This window comes from Nannospalax galili, unplaced genomic scaffold (genome assembly GCF_000622305.1).
Source record: "Nannospalax galili isolate Female #2095 unplaced genomic scaffold, S.galili_v1.0 scaffold951, whole genome shotgun sequence".
In the NCBI taxonomy this organism is placed as follows: Eukaryota; Metazoa; Chordata; class Mammalia; order Rodentia; family Spalacidae; genus Nannospalax; species Nannospalax galili.
This window is the reverse complement of record NW_008329324.1, coordinates 895,589-901,979: the sequence shown is the minus strand read 5'-3', so window position 1 is coordinate 901,979 and position 6,391 is coordinate 895,589.

The following is a 6,391-nucleotide window of genomic DNA, read 5'->3' as shown; positions in this document are numbered from 1 at the left end:
ATGTCTCAGTGGCTAAAAGCACTGGCTGTTCTTGCAGAAGACCCAGGTTTGAATCCCAGAACTCACCTGGTAACCAAAAACTGTTTGTAACTCCAGTTCCAGGGCATCCAACACCCTCTTCTGTCCTCCTCAGCCATTGTACGACACAGGTGTATTTACATACATGCAGGCAATACACTCATACACATAAAAATAGAAATGACAAAGAATTTTTTTTTTAAATCCAGTCTCCAAATACATTTGCATTGCATGTTGGGACTTCAACATCTGGATTGTGTGGGTTGGAGGTGCACAGTTCAATGCTTGCCACCGGGATTTGATTTTCATTTTTCTAAGCATAGTAAGCTGTCCTTTTTGGGAAAGGAGAGAAGAAAAGACTGACAGGTTGGAAGAGAAAAGGTCACTGTCACTCAGAAATTCTTGCTAGGGGGTTAGGTGGGAATAGGGGCATAACCTCAAGAGTATGAGAGAACTCTAAGGGGGCACTGCGTGTCAGCAAAGCCCCAGAGACCCCAGAAGGGGGCAACTCCACGCTGCTCCCCATAAGGTGTTTTTACCTGCTGCATCCATTATGCTTGGTCTTCTGGAGTGTCCTCCCAGGGGAGTACGCAGACACATGGAGATTCTTAGAGATAGGTTGCTCCTTCCTCCACGTGTCCCTAGATTTTTATTCCCTTCACCATCCTGTTTGGCCACTGGGTATTTTATATGTGCCATTTCATTGCTAAAACTCATACCTACCTTGCCCTAATGATTTTGGGGGTTGTTGTCTTGAGGCAAGGTCTTACTCTGTAGCCCAGGCTGGTCCAGAGCTCACGATAGTCCAAGCTGGCTTCCAACTCACAGAAATCCTTCTACCTCAGCCTCCCACATGCTGGGATTACAGATGTGAGTTACCACACTGTCTTATTACTCTGTTTTTTGTTTTGTTTTTGTTTTTTGTTTGTTTTGTTTTGTTTTTGTCTTTTTGAGACAGGGTTTCCCTGTAGCCCCAGCTGGCCTGGAACTCACTTTGTAGACCAGGCTGGCCTTGAACTCACAGAGATCTGCCTGCCTCTGTCTCCTGAGTGCTGGGACTAAAGGTGTGCGCCACCACACCTAGCTATTACCCTGATTTTTAAATTTTTAATTTCTTGGATTTTTAAGTTCATTTTTGTGTGCATGAGTGTATTGCCTACATGTATGTAAGCACACCTGTGTTGTGCAATGCCTGTGGAGGTCAGAAGAGGACATCAGATCCCCTGGAACTGGGGTTAAGGACAGTGGTTAGCCACCATGTGGGTGCTGGGAACCTGGGTCCTCTACAAGAGCAGCCAGTGCTCTTAACTGCTGAGCCATCTCTCCAGCCCCTAATTTTTAAATTTAATTTCATCATTGTCGTGTGTGTATGAAGGTGTGAGTATGGAGGCCAGAGGACAACTTTTTGTGGTCAGTTCTCTCCTTCCACCTTTTTATGTGGGTACTAGAGGTCAAACCCAGGATGCCAGGTTTGCAAACAAGCACCTTTACTCACTGAGCCATCTTGCCAGCACAGTTCTTAATAAGGAAACTCAGTATCAGAGAAACACTTTCCTAAATCCACACAGCTTGGGGTACTGGCCAGGATTTGAACCTGGACAGTATGACTCCAAAATAAATTTAGACCTTCCAGCTCATCATAAAATTATAACCCCAAGGCTTACTAAGCGCTCCCACCAGGAAATGCAATCAGATGCCTTTGTCCGCAAAGCTCTGTGCTTTGAACTCCCTGGGCCAAACGGGAATCATGAAGCTCAAGCTGACCACTAGGTGGGGCTGTGCCTGCTGACTGGCGGTCTAGCCTGATGCTCCAGGCCCTGGCAAGTGCTAGAAAGAAGATAAGAGGACAGAGATACAGGGCAACTTGTATATGCAACTCAGGTCTCTACCGTATCCTCCTGAGAGCTATCTAGTACCTAGTTCCTTCAGCTGACTCTTTTTATGACCTGAAAGAATAGAGGGTAAATAGAGACCATCAGGTACAGGTAGAAACCCTGCCCTGCTCAACTTTGTATCTGTAGCAGGCAGCCTTGTCTGAGGACTAGATAGAGTATATAACAGTCACTCAATAAATGCCCAATGAGTGAGTGAATGAATGAATCAGGTTGGTCACGCATAGCATACATTCAAGAGCGTGATGCTTAACAGTGGTGGTTACCAACCACTATCAAGGGGCAGGGCTGGGAATGCAGCACAGGGGTGAGTGTTTAGCTGAGCGTGGTAGAGTATGCCTGCTGTCCTGTGCGCTCAAGAGACCAGGGTAAGAGGATCATTGAGCTTGGGAGTTCTCAGCCAGCCTGGGTGGTATAGCAAGAGCCCATCTCAAAACCAAAATGAATAGTTAAGTGACAAATGATGATTTGTTTTGGAATAAAAAAATGTCTTTGCTTCAATCTATAATGCACCTTAGCTCCTCTGCCTTAAAACACTGTACCTTAGAAAGGATTTAACCAAAATTAAAATCCAGGAGAATGCCATATGTTCACACACAATCATAGGTGCATTTCACTTAGTTTTACATCCATGCTAATTCTCTCACATAAGTACATGAGCTTTTTGAATGCAGCAACTCTTTGCCTGAATTCTTCCTAAATTGCTTTGTAGCGGGAGCTATCACAAGCCCAGGATTATAGCTATGCTGTTGGATATACGGTTTCAACAAATACTGACTTAACTTCTTTTTGTAAAAAAATTTTTATTTATTATTTTTATTTTATGTGTATGAGTGTATTGCCTACATATATGTGAGTGTACCCGTGTCATGCAATGCCGCGGAGGTCAGAAGAGGCTTCGGATTCCCCTGGAACTGGAGTTAAAGACAGTCTGTAGCCACCATGTAGGTGTTGGAAATCGAACCCGGGTCCTCTGCAAGAGCAGTTAGTGCTCTTAACCACTGAGTCATCTCTCCAGCCCCCTGACTTCTTAACTTCTAATCCTCCTGCCTTCACCTCTAGATTTGTGTGTGATTTGTGTGTGCATATGAGGGCATTCAGGCTAGAGGTAGACATCTGGTGTTTTCCTCTAATGCTTTTCATTTTGGTTTTTTGGGGCAGGGTCTCTTGCTGAATCTGGAATTAACTAGCTAGACAGCAAGCCCAAGGGATCATCCTATTTCTGCTCGCCTCCCCAGCATTGGAATTATGTGTGTGCCAGTCCAACAAGCTTTTTACATGGGCTCTTGGGGATCCAAACCCATGTCCTTGTTTTATACAGCAAGTACTTTACCAATTGAGTCAGCTCAGCCATAGATTTTTTTCAATATAAAAAAATAGCCAATTAAGTGATACCTAAAATTGTTTTTTCCTAAGAAATTTTGATGACTGGTTCATTGTAAAAGTTTCCTTTCTTCTGTTTTCTTTTGTCCAAAGATAAAAATTGTTACTAAAACCATTTCTTTTTTTTTTTCATAGTCTGAATATTCTGTTACCACCTGCATTACCCTCCCTTTTTCCATCTAGCTGGTCTCCCCTTCCTCTCTCCTACTCTGATCTCTCTCTCTCTCTCTCTCTCACTCTCTCTCTCTCTCTCTCTCTCTCCCTCCCTCCCTCCCTCCCTCCCTCTTCCCTCCCCCTCTCCTTCTCCCTCTCCCTCTCTCTCACTTTTTTGAGACAAGGTCTCACTACGTAGCCCTGGCTGGCCTGGAATTTGCTATGTAGACTAGGATGGTCTCAGTCTCAAAGAGATCTGCCTGCCTCTGCCCTCCCAAGTGTGGACTGAAAGGTGTATACCACCATGCCCAGCTGACAGCTTTTATTTCAAATCTAGATTCATTATATGAGAGAAAATAAGTGGTATAGCATGATTTCATTATCCAAAACACTCCCAGAGTCTTTCCTAATTCAGTTGTCATCACTGCCCAGCCAAGTTCTGAACCACATTGGGAAATGATGACAGATGGTAAGATATAAACGTGAGGTCAGTAGAGAGCAGTAAACAGTACTTACTTCGTGTGGATTCACTTCTTTCCACAGTCCTCTGTCTAATCCTTTCTCCTAGTCCCAGTAGCTGTTATAGAACCAACCCATATGTCCATCAACAGATTAGTAGATAAAGACGATATAGTATGCATTTGTAATGGAGTTTTTAATCAACCATAAGAAACAATGGCATTTGAAGGAAAACAGATGGAGCTGGAAATTATGTTAAGTGAAATAAACCAGACCAGAAAGACATTTGCAGATTATTTCTCATATGTGTAACCTAGATTTAGATATAGATAGATAGATGAGAGAGATGATAGATGATAGATAGATAGATCATAGATGTTAAATAGTTTGTGTTTGTTTCTCTGTGTGTATATGTGTGTGTACTAAAGTAGAAAAGATACTATCAGAGGGGAGAAAGAAATATGAAGGATAAATGGGAGTTATGTGATATGAAAGCAGAAAGGGGGGTGGGTGAGGGGAGAATGGGGAGGAGAAATGGGAAAGGACAAGGGAAAGAGTAAGATCAAAGTATAATAAATAGGTAGGTAGATAGATGATAGGTAGGTAGGTAGATAGACAGATGACAGAGAAATGAAAATGCCATAATGCAACCAATTGCTTTATATGCTAACTGAAATTTAAATTTTTCAAAAGAATCTTTCCTGCTTCTGAAATCTGCTGACTTTGGACTCAATGGAGACAGTCCTTCAGATTCTCCCTCCTGGCTCCACCAATGAGACTCTTTCAAAGATCTCCTCCCTCGCTCGCTGGCTCACTGTCCGCCTCAAATCAGGGCTTTCCAGTGCTGACGTCACCTTTTCCAGCTGTGTGCCTATGACTGCCTCTCTTGTCCTCATTCCATGACGTAACAGTAATGGCAATCTCTAACCTGAAGGCAGAGATGAAAAGGAGACATTATGGGTTGGATGGTGTGCCTGTTGCTATCAGCTCCTTGTTTTTCCTCCCTTCTATCCAACCATTGATTTACTTTGTTTGTTTGGTTGGTTCATTAATAGATTTGATTTGGTTTGGTTTAGTTTTGTTTTTTGTTTTTTTTGAGACAAGGTCTCCTACAGCCTAGGTTGGTCCCCAAACCCAAGGATGTAGCCAAGGATGACTTTAAACTTCTGATCTTCCTGCCTCTATCTCCTTAATGCTGGGATTATGAGTGTGCACCATCACAATGTTTTATGCAGTATTGAGGATGGGCCCCAGGGTCTTGTGCATGCTAGGCAAGCATCTACTTGACTGAGTTACATCCCCAGAGATTTACTTGTATGAAAATTATCTCTTGTCCTGTTATTCCTTAATGTGCCCTCCGGTATATCTATCTGGCCACATCACCCTGTGGGAACTGGGGACAAGGAAACTGATGCTGATGTCTGTCATTGAGTCCTGTGTGCTTCAGCATCTATAGGAAAGGCTGACTTATCAGCACACAGCAGGTGAGGTGGGAAGGAAAGCACTCCCCTACCCTCACACAGGCTGGGAGATGCTGGAGGAAGGGGAAGCAGTTAGAGCACAGCAGGAAGTAAAAGGGACCACCATGCAGAGCCCACACTCACAAGACTTAAACTGAGAGGAAGAACCTTTGGAGAGTGTTAAGTTGGCATCGTTGGGATCAGGAATTTCTCTGGCTTCTGGGAAGAAAGTAGTTGATGGAATAATGATAAGATGAAGACAGACCAGCAGGAAGGGATTGGGTGGGTTAGGGTGCTCTCCAGGTCCCTGCTTGAGATGGAGCTGCTTCACAAAGTGCCCATTGACATGTTGTAGAGGAGATTGTTTAGAAAGAGTCCATGATAGGAAATGAGGAAGAATCTCAGCCAGAAAGGACCACAATGAATCACTTGAGTGTGGCTGGGGACATAGCTCAGTAGGTAGACTGTTTGCCTAGCGTGCATGAAGCCCTGAGTCCAATCCCCAGCACCTCATAAACCAGGTCTGGTGGTACATCATCCCAGTACTCAAGAGATGGAGACAGGAGGATCAGAGAAGTTCAAGATCATCCTTAACCACTTGGTCATTTCAAGGCCAGCATAGGATACATGAGAACTGTTTCAAAACAAACAAGAGCAGAAGTAGGACAGAGAGAGAGAACAAGTTGCTGAGGCTGGGGGATGCTGAGTGGCCCCTGAGAGATACTGAGCCTGGGGAAAGGCCAATGTCTGAGAGCCCGTGAGGAGCCGTTGACTCTGCATCCATCTTGTGGCTTCCGCTTGGGAAGGTGACCAAACAAAGAGACCAGAAGGAAACACAAAGGAAACCAACAGCAGACTTCCTCAAAGGTGGAGAGGTACTAGACACTTCAGATGTGGTGTTCCTACTTCAGTGGTCCAAGCCGTCTCCTAAGAACCTCACCAAGGAGTGTGTCAGCTCAGTAGGCAAGGGCAGGCAGCAGGCACTGGGACCATGCTGAGGAAAAAGGTTGCAAGGTGAGTTAGCCT